At 42.9% G+C, this 15,653-nt stretch overlaps 1 pseudogene; it reads right to left on the bottom strand.

Annotated features, from left to right (window-relative positions):
- The window catches only part of LOC135525608 (tau-tubulin kinase 2-like), a 46,735-nt pseudogene extending 32,467 nt beyond the window's left edge, over positions 1 to 14,268 (bottom strand).
- Between the last annotated feature and the right edge of the window lie 1,385 nt (positions 14,269 to 15,653).

Raw genomic sequence — 15,653 nt, 5'->3', positions numbered from 1 at the left:
CGAGCTAGAGAAAACCTACCAAAGAGGCCCGACTAAAGATCTATACAGGCTTTTGGTAAATAAAAAACTTCAATATAATATTCTGAACACATATCAAGCTGAGAGGGCCATCACTAAATCAAAACAGCGTTATTATGAGCTTGGAGAGAAAGCTCACAAAGTATTGGCATGGCAACTGAAAGCAGAGGAAAGTAAGAGGACAATTGATGCCATAGAAACTCTTACTAAAGAGATATCCTTCGACCCTACTGAAATTAATAATACTTTTAGGAAATACTATGAAGACCTCTACACTTCCTAATCAAGCGATGATCTACACAGAGATAGACTCCTTTCTCTCCTCTCTCAACCTCCCATGCCTGTCAGGGGAAGACAGCGAGCGCCTGAGTGAACACTTCTCAGTTCCTGAATTGTTGGAGGCCATTAAATCCCTACCTTCTAATAAATCTCCTGGGGAGGATGGCTTCCCTCCAGAGTTCTATAATGAATTTAGGGAGCTGTTGGTCCCCTACCTTATGGAGGTACTTAAAAAAGCCAGAGAAGACAACTGCTTTCCAGAGTCCTTCTCTCAAGCAGTGATTACTGTAATCCACAAGAAAGGGAAAAACCCGCTAAAGTGTGCCTCCTATAGACCAATCTCTTTCCTTAACACAGATTGTAAACTGGTCACCAAGATGCTATCTAAGAGACTGGAGTCATGTCTTCCCCTGTTGGTCAACCCAGATCAGACTGGCTTCATAATTAATAGATTGTCCTCCAACAATCTCAGAAGGTTCTTTGATATAATTCACCTTGCTAACAAAAACAAAATACCTCGTGTCGCAGTCTCCCTCGATGCTGAAAAGGCCTTTGATAGGGTTGAATAGCCATACCTCTTTCGCGTCTTGGAAATGTTTGGTTTAGGTACCGTGTTTGTAAATTTGATAAAATCACTCTACAAATCTCCTAAAGCTAGGATTGCTACCAATGGGATTACTTCCTCCTCTTTCCCTCTTTATAGGGGGAACAGACAATGTTGCCCAATTAGCCCCCACCTCTTTGCCCTCGCCATCGAACCGTTGGCTGAGGCTATTAGAACGTGCCCTGACATACATGGCTTTGAGGTGGGCCCCCATACCCATAAATTATCACTCTTTGCGGACGACCTTGTCTTATTTCTAACAAACCCAGAACACTCCCTCTCTCACTTGCCGATCCTACTACAGTGTTATAGCTCTTTCTCTGGATATAAGGTCAATCTTGATAAAAGCGAAATCTTACCGTTGTCTGTCTTTGACCATCATACCATCAAGCACAAGTTTCCTTTTAGGATGGTCGCCTATGGGCTTCACATATTTGGGCATAATGGTGGATGGTAATCTGAACAACCTCTATAAACTCAATCTGGCCAGTTTGTTGCAAAAGGTGGAGGTTGACCTTTGTAAATGGATGGACTTACCTCTCACTCTACTGGGTAGAATCAATGTAATTAAAATGAATGTCCTTCCCAGGTTTCTATATCTGTTTCAATCTCTCCCTATCCCTGTTCCCGCAGCATTCTTTTCCTCTCTCGACAAGCTGACCAGAAGGTTTATCTGGCACGGCAAAACCCCTAGGGTTGGCCTGGATAAACTGACCCTTGATTACAGTCAAGGGGGCTTAAACCTCCCCAATTTTAGAATGTACTACTGGGCTGCACAGTCTAGGTTTCTGGCTCAGAGGTTTGACAAGGGTCCCTCTCCCTCATGGTTGAACATTGAAAAGCTTGAGGTAAATGATGACACTGGGGCAGATTTGTTATACAAATGGGACAGAAAATCTATAAAAACCATCACAGACAACCCTTTAATCATACATTCTGTCCTGGCATGGTGCAAACTGCATGAGCTGTTCGGACGAGGGGGATTCCTTTTCCCTAAAACCCCTTTATGGAACAATAGATTGATCCCTATGTTTTTCCAGAATAGTAACTTTAGACCATGGTCTGATAAGGGGATCACTCTTCTGGAACATTGTTACGTGGAGGGAGTTCTTATGTCTTTTGATCAGCTGAAACAGAAATACCACTTGCCTAACAGGGACTTCTTTAGCTACCTACAACTACGAAACTTTATTAGGGTGACTCTCAAGGGACAATGGAACCTACCTAAGATGTCACCTATTGAACAACTCTGCCACGCAGACCAACCACTGTTCAAGACCATTTCCCATGTTTACAATGCTCTTATGTCAGGACTAACACTGCCTGGGCTAGATAAACCCCGACTTAGATGGGAGAAAGATCTGGGTATTGATCTTGATGAGGATCTATGGAGTGACCTATGCAGGGATGGGGTTACATCCACATTGAACTCCAGATACAGACTGATCCAGTTTAATTTCCTCCATCAGCTCTATATCACCCCATCTAGACTGCACAGGTTCAACCCAGATATCTCCTCCCTATGTTTTAGATGTGGCTCAGATGAGGAACATTCCTCCATTCCACTTGGCAGTGTTCAAAACTACACGGTTTCTGGCAGGGGGTATGCGATACCATATCCTCAATTCACGGGGTTGCATTCCCTTTAGACCCGGAGGTCTGTCTACTGGGTAACTTTACTAACACCAATCTTAGGCAAAGCCATACTATAAAGCTAACAGAAATATTGCTAGCGATTGCCAAGAAATGCATTGCCTTGAAATGGAAATTGGATTCCTCCCTGCCAGTTGCAATGTGGCTTTCGGAAGTTAATAGTTGTATCCCTTTGGAGAAAATCACTCACTGCTTGAGGAATAAGTTAAAGACATTTTACAGAATTTGGCAACCTTTTATTGACTATATGGAGAATCTCCCCCCACATCTCATTGATTGAATCTATATATAATCCTCACATAATGTTTCACACGTAATGTATAATATGTAGCCTACGGCAGGTGATCCAATGTCTCGTTATTTTGTTATTTTTTTTATTTTTTTTATTATTGTATGTTTGTTTATATAATTATAATTAATTTTTGTTACGTTCGTCTGTTACTGTCACTTTGTCCTATCGTTGTCTAATATCTTTTCACTTTTGTTTTGAATGTTCTTAATTGGAAAATGCAAAAATAAAATATATATATAAAATAAAACACCCATCCAAAAGCCCATAATATGTATTATATTAAGTTAAAATAAAATAAAAGTGTTCATTGTTCATCCAGTATTGTTGCAATTGTCATTATTACAAAAATGTATATATATATATATATATATATATATATACATACACACACATTTTAAAATCGGCCGATTAATCGGTATCGGCTTTTTTTGTCCTCCAATAATCGGTATCGGTGTTGAAAAATCATAAACGGTCAACCTCTAATGTGGACAACTATAAATACCTAGGTGTCTGGCTAGACTGTAAACTCTCCTTCTAGACTCACATTAAGCATCTCCAATCCAAAGATAAATCTAGAGTCGGCATCCTATTTTGCAAAAAAGCCTCCTTCACACATGCTGCCAAACATACCCTCGTAAAACTGACTATCCTATCGATCCTTGAATTCGGTGATGTCATTTACAAAATAGCCTCCAACACTCTACTCGGCAAATTGGATGCAGTCTATCACAATGCCATCCGTTTTGTCACCAAAACCCCATATACTACCCACCACTGTGACCTGTATGCTCTCGTTGGTTGGTCCTCGCTACACATTCGTCGCCAAACCCACTGGCTCCAGGTCATCTATAAGTCATTGCTAGGTAAAGCTCCGCCTTAGCTCAGCTCACTGGTCACCCTAGCAACACCCACCGGTGCACGCGCTCCAGCAGGTATATTTCACTGGTCATCCATCCCCAAAGCCAACACCTCTTTGGCCGCCTTTCCTTCTAGTTCTCTGCTGCCAATGACTGGAACGAATTGCAAAAATCACTGAAGTTGGAGACTGACAGTGGGGCAAAAAAGTATTTAGTCACCAATTTGCCAATAAATTCATTAAAAATCCTACAATGTGATTTTCTGGATTTTTTTTTCTAATTTTGTCTGTCATAGTTGAAGTGTACCTATGATGAAAATTACAGGCCTCTCATCTTTTTAAGTGGGAGAACTTGCACAATTAGTGGCTGACTAAATACTTTTTTGCCCCACTGTATATCTCCCTCACTAACTTTAAGCGTCATCTGTCAGAGCAGCTTACCGATCGCTGCAGCAGTACACAGCCAATCTGTAAATAGCCCATCCAACCAACTACCTACCTCATCCCCATATTTGTTTTTCTGCTCGTTTGCACACCAGTATTTCTACTTGCACATCCTCATCTGTATATCACTCCAGTGTAAATTGCTAAATTGTAATTACTTTGCCACTATTGGCCTATTTATTGCCTTACCTCCTTACTTAATTTTTTCAATTGTGTTAAGACTGTACATTTGTACTGTACGTTGTTTTTGTCGCACTGCTTTGCTTTATCTTGGCCAGGTCGCAGATGTAAATGAGAACTTGTTCTCAACTGGCCTACCTGGTTAAATAAAGGTGAAATTAAAAATTAAAAATATTTTATTATAATTTACTATACACAGGAAGTGTAGACATGGTGCTGCCCTACTCCTCCCAGTCCCAGTCGAAGTCTCAGTCCCAGTAGAGGTCCCATTCCAAGTCCCAGTCCCAGTCCCAGTCAAGGTCACAGTCCCAGAGGAGGTCACAGTCCCAGAGGAGGTCACAGTCCCAGTCGAGGTCACAGTCCCAGTCGAGGTCACAGTCCCAGTCGAGGTCACAGTCCCAGTCGAGGTCACAGTCACAGTCGAGGTCACAGTCCCAGAGGAGGTCACAGTCCCAGAGGAGGTCACAGTCCCAGAGGAGGTCACAGTCCCAGTCGAGGTCACAGTCCCAGTCGAGGTCACAGTCCCAGTCGAGGTCACAGTCCCAGTCGAGGTCACAGTCCCAGTCGAGGTCACAGTCCCAGAGGAGGTCACAGTCCCAGTCGAGGTCACAGTCCCAGTCGAGGTCACAGTCCCAGTCGAGGTCACAGTCCCAGTCGAGGTCACAGTCCCAGTCGAGGTCACAGTCCCAGAGGAGGTCACAGTCCCAGAGGAGGTCACAGTCCCAGAGGAGGTCACAGTCCCAGAGGAGGTCACAGTCCCAGTAGGTTTCAGTCCCAGTCCCAGTAGGTTTCAGTCCCAGTCCCAGTCCCAGTAGAGGTCACAGTCCCAGAAGAGGTTCCAGTCGCAGCTACACTAACCTCACATGGCACCCTGTCCCTGGTAGCTCTGGCCGGGGGACACGGGCACACACACACACCACAGCATGGTAGAGAGGAGCAGCCAGGGGGATAGCGGTGGGAATAGCACACTGAGTGGCTACAAATAGCTGGGAAACATGTGTTAACATTGCCAAAGCAAGTGAGGTAGATAATATATAAAGTGAATATATAAAGTAAAAAATACATTACAAATGTCATATTATATATACACAGTGTTTTAACAATGTACAAAATGTTAAAGGACACAAGATAAAATAAATAAGCATAAATATGGGTTGTATTTACAATGGTGTGTGTTCTTCACTGGTTGCCCTTTTCTCGTGGCAACAGGTCACAAATCTTGCTGCTGTGATGCACACTGTGGAATTTCACCCAGTAGATATGGGAGTTTATCAAAATTGGATTTGTTTTCGAATTCTTTGTGGATCTGTGTAATCTGAGGGAAATATGTCAATACATCACTCACTCACTCACTCAGTGGTGTAAAGTACCTAAGTAAAAATACTTTAAAGTACTACTTAAAAGTTGTTTTTTGCAGTTTCTGTACTTTACTTTACTATTTATATTTTTGACAACTTTTACTTCACTACATTCCTAAATAAAATAATGTACTTTTTACTCCATACATTTTCCCTTATACCCAAAAGTACTCTTTACATTTTGAATGCTCAGCAGGACAGGAAGATGGTTCAATTCACACACGTATCAAGAGAACACCCTATGTCATCTACTGCCGCTGATCTGGAGGACTCACTAAACACAAATCTTTAGTTTGTAAATTATGTCTGAGTGTTGGAGTGTGCCCATGGCTATCCGTAAATAAACAACAATAAGAACATTGTGCCTGCTGGTTGGCTTAATATAAGGAATTTGAAATAATTCATACTTTTACTTTTGATACATACGTATATTTTAGCAGTTACATTTACTTTTGATACCTAAGTATATTTAAAACCAAATACTTTTATTGTTTTACTCAACTAGTATTTTACTGGGTGACTTTCACTTTTACTTGAGTCCATTTCTATTAAGGTCTCTTTACTTTTACTCAAGTTTAACAATTGGTTACTTTTTCCACACACTAACATGTGCACACACACACACACGTACCACTTTCCATCGTTCCTTGACCAGGACAAGCACAGTGAGGATGTCAGCTTGGTCCATCGCTGCAGCACTCATCCCGCCTGCGGTGGACTGCTGCTCACTGTGGGTCTTCCTCTGCTACCAGTCCTGCTAACTACCACCAGCCGTATTGGATTGGGTCGGGCATCAGGTTCCTGTAGAGACCTAAACAACAGGCCCGGGAGAAAGGCAGAACACACATAAAACCACCACCACAATACACTGTGGTCTGTTGAATATAATAATGAATATAATGAACTCTAGTTAATGAAGTATCTGTAAGTATCTCTGGATAAGAGTGTCAGCTAAATGATTTAAATGTAAATGTAAACTGTATGGAAGGTTCCAAACCTTTAGACATAGCTTTGACTGAGGCTCCCTCAACACAGAACTAACATCAAATCAAATGTATTTGTCACATGGGCCGAATACAACAGGTGTACATCTGTTGTTGATGTAAAGTACTATATACACAGGGTTAAAGCTAAAATAATCCCATGACTGAAACTTAAGTCGATCTGATTGATTGTCTGGGGCCATGTTAACCTCCTCTTTCATGTCAGAAAGTCCTGACCATCATGCTTTTAGGGAAATAGGATTATATTGTACATGTATTAAACTGCGAGTTTGATCATGGTCATTGGAGAGGCCACTAAACTCTCATGGTCATTGGAGAGGCCACTAAACTCTCATGGTCATTGGAGAGGCCACTAAACTCTCATGGTCATTGTTTATTTGTGGTCTTCACCTCTGCCTTTGTCTCCAAAGTGTTACTGTTTGCATTGTGTGTGTACTTCACACCTTTTATGTTCACTGTACAGATAAAGTTGAAGCTTGGTGTTTTTACTTTACAGTAATGTTGTTTTGTAAATGTAGTCAACTGTAATTCTGTGTGTCTTTATAACAATGTATCCCTTTATTTTATTCACAGAGTCGAGGATGCAGAGGATTTGGATGATGTTTGGGAGCCACCCCTCCCCAGCAAGCGCCCCCGAACGGTCAAGGTCTTCACCCCCTACTGCTATGTCAATCACCCGTCTGATGGTTGTACATCCACTTTTCATTGGAAATTAATGTACTTCTTGTGTACCAAAACGCAATAAGGCTGTCGGTCTGATAGAGGCGTAAAACCATGCTTGAAACTCCTGTTGTAAAACTGCATTTGTAAATGGATGCCACACGTGAAATTGAAGGATCAGAGAAATAAACATGGTAGCAATGGAACACTTGGATTCAAAGGACAAAAACTGCTTTCTAAATTGTTTTCCAGCAATTGTATGAAGAATTGTTGTGCTTGTCAAAATACATGTTTCCCTCTTATGGTTCTCACAACTTAAATGCGCCTCGAGAGGAACGTTCATCTTGCATAGGACACACAACAACAAGCCGACTAGGTAAATAGGTCAACTATTCTACTATAGTTTTAATAACAATATTACATGGAAAAAATAGTACCACTGGACATTTCTATCCTGAGTGATAAATCACAGCCTTTGAGTGACTTCGCCAGCGGCAACAATAAGCTCCTCACCGCTGTCCGAGTTGAGCGCTGCTGTGGTACGCATTATAGACTATTTCATTCCCTTCATCTGAACATCGGAGTGTCAGCAACAATCATGCATGTCAGTTCAGTGCCCACATCGTAACAAAGAAAAGAAAATATTTGGGAATATATTTTGTAGAACAGACATGCTTCTGTCTAGATTAGCCTATATCATATCCAAACGCGTATTGCGGATCGACACTGATCTCAAAAAAGACCTCTTCAGAAACCATACGACGGAAATCCTTCGCAGTGACGGAGAACATTAACCACTGGGTGTGCAGAAGGAATGTCAAGTAGCCTGTGGAGATGATAGCTAATGACAGTTGAGGCCTAGGCCTGTGGAGATGATAGCAAATGACAGTTGAGGCCTAGGCCTGTGGAGATGATAGCTAATGACAGATGAGGCCTAGGCCTGTGGAGATGATAGCTAATGACAGTTGAGGCCTAGGCCTGTGGAGATGATAGCTAATGACAGCTGAGGCCTAGGCCTGTGGAGATGATAGCTAATGACAGCTGAGGCCTAGGCCTGTGGAGATGATAGCTAATGACAGTTGAGGCCTAGGCCTGTGGAGATGATAGCTAATGACAGCTGAGGCCTAGGCCTGTGGAGATGATAGCTAATGACAGCTGAGGCCTAGGCCAGTGGGCCTAGGCATGGTTCCTGGTGCAGCCGTCCCACACAAGCTCTCTCTCATCCCACAGTGCCATCACACCTCCACACACACCCAGCAGCCCCACACACACGCTGACAGCAGGGCTACTCAAGGAATAGACTACATCGGGGTTGGGATCAATTCCATTTCAATTCCAGTCCATTAAGGAAATTCCAATTATCTTCAATGTTTTCCAATGGGTAACATGTGGAATTGGAATTTGGTTTACTTTCTGAATTGACTGGAATTGAAATGTAATTGACCCCACCTCTGGGTTACAGAGTTCAATAAATCTAATAAAATGTACGCAAGCTTCACTCTATAAGATACATATACCCTCTATATATAACGGATCTATAACAGAACCAAGAGACGAGACATTTGTGTAACAACAAACCAAGACAGGCCTATTTCAGTGTTGACTAGACCAGTCACTGACGTGTAACAACAAACCAAGACAGGCCTATTTCAGTGTTGACTAGACCAGTCACTGACATGTAACAACAAACCAAGACAGGCCTATTTCAGTGTTGACTAGACCAGTCACTGACATGTAACAACAAACCAAGACAGGCCTATTTCAGTGTTGACTAGACCAGTCACTGACATGTAACAACAAACCAAGACAGGCCTATTTCAGTGTTGACTAGACCAGTCACTGACGTGTAACAACAAACCAAGACAGGCCTATTTCAGTGTTGACTAGACCAGTCACTGACGTGTAACAACAAACCAAGACAGGCCTATTTCAGTGTTGATTAGACCAGTCACTGACGTGTAACAACAAACCAAGACAGGCCTATTTCAGTGTTGACTAGACCAGTCACTGACATGTAACAACAAACCAAGACAGGCCTATTTCAGTGTTGACTAGACCAGTCACTGACGTGTAACAACAAACCAAGACAGGCCTATTTCAGTGTTGACTAGACCAGTCACTGACGTGTAACAACAAACCAAGACAGGCCTATTTCAGTGTTGACTAGACCAGTCACTGACGTGTAACAGACTCGTAGTGTTTGATCATTTAAATGCTTCCAAGACTTGGCCACTTTCCTGTCGTAAAACACATTCGACCTCTTTGGTATTCTCACATATTTTTACGAGTTATAGCCTACTTTATTAGCAAACTCTCAAAAGTGATGAGAACTTATTTTTTGCATTCTGTGTGAGGCTACTCTAGCATTCTGTGTGAGGAAGTAGGCGACTCTAGCATTCTGTGTGAGGAAGTAGGCTACTCTTAGCATTCTGTGTGAGGAAGTAGGCTACTCTTAGCATTATGTGTGAGGAAGTAGGCTACTCTTAGCATTCTGTGTGAGGAAGTAGGCTACACTTAGCATTCTGTGTGAGGAAGTAGGCTACTCTTAGCATTCTGTGTGAGGAAGTAGGCTACTCTTAGCATTCTGTGTGAGGAAGTAGGCTACACTTAGCATTCTGTGTGAGGAAGTAGGCTACTCTTAGCATTCTGTGTGAGGAAGTAGGCTACACTTAGCATTCTGTGTGAGGAAGTAGGCTACTCTTAGCATTCTGTGTGAGGAAGTAGGCTACACTTAGCATTCTGTGTGAGGAAGTAGGCTACTCTTAGCATTATGTGTGAGGAAGTAGGCTACTCTTAGCATTCTGTGTGAGGAAGTAGGCTACACTTAGCATTCTGTGTGAGGAAGTAGGCTACACTTAGCATTCTGTGTGAGGAAGTAGGCTACTCTTAGCATTCTGTGTGAGGAAGTAGGCTACTCTTAGCATTCTGTGTGAGGAAGTAGGCTACACTTAGCATTCTGTGTGAGGAAGTAGGCTACACTTAGCATTCTGTGTGAGGAAGTAGGCTACACCTAGCATTCTGTGTGAGGAAGTAGGCTACACTTAGCATTCTGTGTGAGGAAGTAGGCTACTCTAACATCCTGTGTGAGGAAGTAGGCTACACTTAACATTCTGTGTGAGGAAGTAGGCTACTCTTAGCATTCTGTGTGAGGAAGTAGGATACACCTAGCATTCTGTGTGAGGAAGTAGGTTACTCTTAGCATTCTGTGTGAGGAAGTAGGCTACTCTAACATTCTGAGTGAGGAAGTAGGCTACTCTTAGCATCATGCAAAGAGGCCTCAGAACACTCTTTGCTTACATGACATGACATCAATGTCACAGTGTATCACCAGCACAGGAGCAATCCCATGATGCAATGGGACAGGGGTGGGAAACGTCAATTACAGCACAGATGCAGACAGTTAGATAACAGTGAAATCAAGAAGACAGTGAAATTTGATAGTGTCGTTGACACATTGTTGGAGTCCCACACACACACACAGTGGCCCTAGCGCTGCATCTCTCTCGCTCTTCCTAGATAAGACTAGCAGAGCAGCATGCATTTAGTGTGTTGTCGTACAGTCAGGGAACATACAGTCAGGGAACCCCAACCGTCATCTCTCTGTGTGAGAAGCCACCAATAAAACACACTCTGCAGTAGCCTAAGTTTCAAGGTCACAGAGGCTCTATTCCAATCCCCTGCCTCTCTGGAGTCAGATACATTCCTGTTAGAAAATGAGCACTTTTTTGTACAGCGGGAGTAGTATATTTTCTTCAATCTCTCCACCTGGGCAATTCATAAAGCATCTCTGAGTAGAAGTGCTGATCTAGGATCCGTTTTGACTTTTAGATCACAATGAATAATATTACAGTGTTTATTTATTTTACCTTTATTTAACTAAGCAAGTCAGTTAAGAACAAATTCTTATTTTCAATGACAGCCTAGGAACAGTGGGTTAACTGCCTGGTTGAGGGGCAGAACGACAGATTTTTACCTTGTCAGCTCGGGGACCCGATCTTGCAACCTTTCGGGTTACAAGTCCAACGCTCTAACCATTAGGCGACCTGCCGCCCCTGTGTATGGATAGGGAAGACCTGATCCTAGAATAGCACTCCTACTTTGAGATAATTTATGAATACAGGTACAGAAGGCTGCCTGCTGCCTCAGAACCAGCCCAGAACCAACCCACTCAGCCAGCAGGTGGCTGGTCCACACTGTTGTAGTTGAGACCCAAATGGCACCATATTCCCTATTGAGTGCACTACTTTTGACCAGAGCCCTATGTGCCCCAGTTAAAAGTAGTGCACTATAAAGGGAATATTTAAATGTGCTGGAAGACTAGACTGCATGTCACAGTAATAAAGCAGTCATGATGAGATGATAAGCCTACTTCCATTCCTATTAGTCTGAGCAGTCACACATCCACACACACCCACACACAAACATGTGCCAAGTCAACACGGTAAATAGGAGTCATTAAACTAGGGGAAACACCTCCAATGTTTGCTAATCTAATTCATTAGTGGGTTAGAGCAGCCTCAGCCTGGTCTATTGGAGCAGAGACGTCCTCCTCTATGGGTGACTCAAATGGTGCCCTATTCCCTATGAGCCCTGGACAAAAGTAGTGCACTATGTAGTAGAGGTCGACCAATTAATCGGCATGGACGATTCAAGTTTTTATCGATTACATTGCATTCCACGAGGAGACTGTGTGGCAGGCTGACCACCTGTTACGCGAGTGCAGCAAGGAGCCAAGGTATGTTGCCAGCTAACATTAAACTTGCCTTATAAAAAACAATCAATCTTAACATAATCACTAGTTAACTACACATGGTTGATGATATTACTAGTTTAACTAGCTTGTCCTGCGTTGCATATAATCAATGTGATGCTTGTTCATTTATCATCGAATCACAGCCTACTTCACCAAACGAGTGATGATTTAACAAAAGCGCATTCGCATCGGGGTATGTGCAGCAGTTTGGGCAGCCTGGCCATGGGCAGGCTAGCCATGGAGCCTAGCCCTGGAGCCTAGCCTTGGAGCCTAGCCATGGAGCCTAGCCATGGAGCCTAGCCCTGGAGCCTAGCCCTGGAGCCTAGCCCTGGAGCCCAGTCATGGAGCCTCGCCATGGAGCCTCGCCATGGAGCCTAGCCTTGGAGCCTAGCCCTGGAGCCTAGCCATGGAGCCTAGCACTGGAGCCTAGCACTGGAGCCTAGCACTGGAGCCTAGCCATGGAGCCTAGCCCTGGAGCCTAGCCCTGGAGCCTAGCCCTGGAGCCTAGCTCTGGAGCCTAGCCACGAAGCCTATTTTATTTATTTTTTTATTTCACCTTTATTTAACCAGGTAGGCTAGTTGAGAACAAGTTCTCATTTACAACTGCGACCTGGCCAAGATAAAGCAAAGCAGTTTGACACATACAACAACAGAGTTACACGTGGAATAAAACAAACATACAGTCAATAATACAGCAGAAAAAGACTATATACAGTGTGTGCATATGATGTAAGAAAAGAGAGGTAAGGCAATAAATAGGCCATGGTGGCGAAGTAATTACAATATAGCAATTAAACACTGGAATGGTAGATGTGCAGCCTAGCCCTGGAGCCTCCCCTGAGAGCATGGTGATACAGTCAGGAGTAGGCATGATAGTAGTGAATGATGTTGGGGTTGTCTCTCAATATCTGAACCTCACTAAAGTACTTGCAGACTACTGTATTGCTCAATTGCTGTATAAAGAATGTATTGATTGTATGTGGGACTCTGTACTGTAAAATGTGCCTGTTGATAAGCTATTCTTCTCAACTAATGAGTTGCTCTGGATCTTGAATCACAAGCTACCCTCTCTCCCTATCTCACACACACACACACACACACACACACACACACACACACACACACACACACGACAGTTTAACATAACCATAATATGACGTGAGTGATTGATTAGAAACAAAGCTATGGAGTTACTGTCAAAAATAATGTCTGTTGACAGAAATGGCTGTCTGTCATACTGGAGCTGCTTTACCGCAAACGAACAAGCTCGAGACAAATATATCCACTAGCATTACCAGAATAAAAATGTTATGACGACAATGCACGATATAAATTCGCTCTAGTAACAGTCAGCTGTTACAAAGTAATAACCACATAAGTAAGTAATTGGTGTGTTACAATGTGTAACCACCGCGCCTGTGTTGTTGCTTTACGAAGCTGCGTAGCTAGCCTAGCGTTGCGACAGCAGATTTACGATTGCGCGTACACGCACATTGATTGCACACACGGGCTATACGAGAGTGCCTCTTTGCATTTAGCTATTGGTTAGCATAAAGATAATCAACCTACTAAGGCTATGGGGAAACTGCGTTCTAAAATATCATCTCGATGCATCTAGTTATGGGACGACCTTGGCAGCGATAATACATTGCGTCAGTCCTTTTAAAAATGTAGCTAATGTGGCCTACTGCATTCGTGCATGTTGACGTTGTCCAATGTTAGCTAGCTAGCTATCAGGATCAGTTTGCATAGCTGCGGTGTCCATACCTTGACCGCTCCGATCCTTGATCCGAAAGGAGCCGGGCGTGGTTACAAATAATCCTCTATGTTTGTCTTGACGGAATGTTGAGACATTGAGTGGAATTCCACTGCGGGCGCGTTATTATGCATGCAACGTTGATTCTGCAGCTGAGGTTTACATACAGACATGTGAATTCAGCAGTGACATAATGAGTTTGATTTAATCGTCCCTTTTCTACTTCTCTCTCCCTGTCACCTCAGCATCTCTCTCTCTATCGCTGCAGGTCCCAGACGTGTCTAACGGTATCAGCCAGCCTGACTGAGCGCTCGTTCACGATCATATCCCCCTCGCAACAAGCTCGCTATGTAAACGCATTCGTGATTTAAAGCGCTCGTGCAAGTGTAATTATGTTTCATGAGCATGGCCGCGCCCAATATTCAATAGGAAGTTCCCGGACTTTAGTTACTGTTACTAGGTCTTGCAAACCTCATATTACAATGTCACCTCATCTATTCTATTCTGGTGTATTTTCATGTAATTGTTTTCATCAATGAAGATCCAGATAAAAGAGCGTTGTAGATTTTGGTGCAACATGCCAATATCATGTGTGCTTTGGTATTGTCTCTCTACCACAATTTTAAGAGTTATTGCATTAACAACCACTATTCACTGAACATTTGCTGACAGCTAAGAAATATCTATTTTTAGGGGTAAATACTTCAAAGGAGCTTGATAATAATGTTCAAAACTGCTCATATAGTTTTTGGAGCCAATCCCAAACAACTACATCTACCTCAAATTCTTGCCACTTTATTATTGCTGACTTGTTATATGAGCATGTGCTAGGTTTTCTCACTGTGCTTACACCTATCTATTTGTGCATACATTTTCAGAAGTGAAAGACGTCCCAAGGATCCCGGATTTCACTAATCGATTACGTATCCATGCACAAGACAGTACAGTATACAACTCTGTTGTATTTCCTTTTAGCTACATCAAAGCATAATTTGAGAGGAGTCGTTTCGTGTGTAACAGTTAGCTCGATCTTGCTATGATCGCTAATGGAAATCAAACGGTCTGAACGCCAACTAGTAGCTAATGTGTAGCTAACGTGGCTAGCATACCGTGCGTTCATGTTGCTCTCGCCAGTCCTGGCAGTATTCTGTCCAGTAGATTCCCACCGCCCTCTCGTCACTACAGGATGCCCAAGCGCTTCGGAGCGCTAGTTCTTGTCGGACTTGCTCTGGCGACACCCCCCAACGCAGTGTCAGGCTGTCTACACTGAATTGGGCGATACATGTCTATATTTGTACATGGCCAATCAGTTGACTGGAGTAGATTCTAGAATGAGGTAAAGAAACCGCAGACCTACAGATATGTGCATTCTTTGTGAATTTCACCTCAAAGCTGAGCAGTCAGTCACTTCACTACTTAATGCCCCTCCACTGGTATTGAATTGCAAACAATACAACATTCATATGTCTAGCTTTCTACCAACCAGCTCTCTACAGCTGTGGTCACACAGGCTCAATTCATATTGATTTCTTTACTAATGGGTCTTTTGACCAATCAGATTAGCTCTGATCAAGATATGATTGATGTGAAAAGATCTAAAGTGATTGGTCTAGACCCCTTCAGGTAACTACTCCTTGATCTGTGCTGATGTTTTCATCACCCCTGGACCCAAGCGGCATGACAACAACCATAGAAGTTGGCCGTACAGATCTGGGACCAGGCTAGCTCAACACATCTGAATAATATTTATACTCCACTCTAATCTATTCCTGCTCCATGTCATTCATTTAAACATA

This window comes from Oncorhynchus masou, chromosome 32 (genome assembly GCF_036934945.1).
Source record: "Oncorhynchus masou masou isolate Uvic2021 chromosome 32, UVic_Omas_1.1, whole genome shotgun sequence".
Taxonomy (NCBI): Eukaryota; Metazoa; Chordata; class Actinopteri; order Salmoniformes; family Salmonidae; genus Oncorhynchus; species Oncorhynchus masou.
The sequence above is the reverse complement of the archived record's forward strand: the minus strand, read 5'-3'. Positions and strand labels throughout refer to the sequence as shown.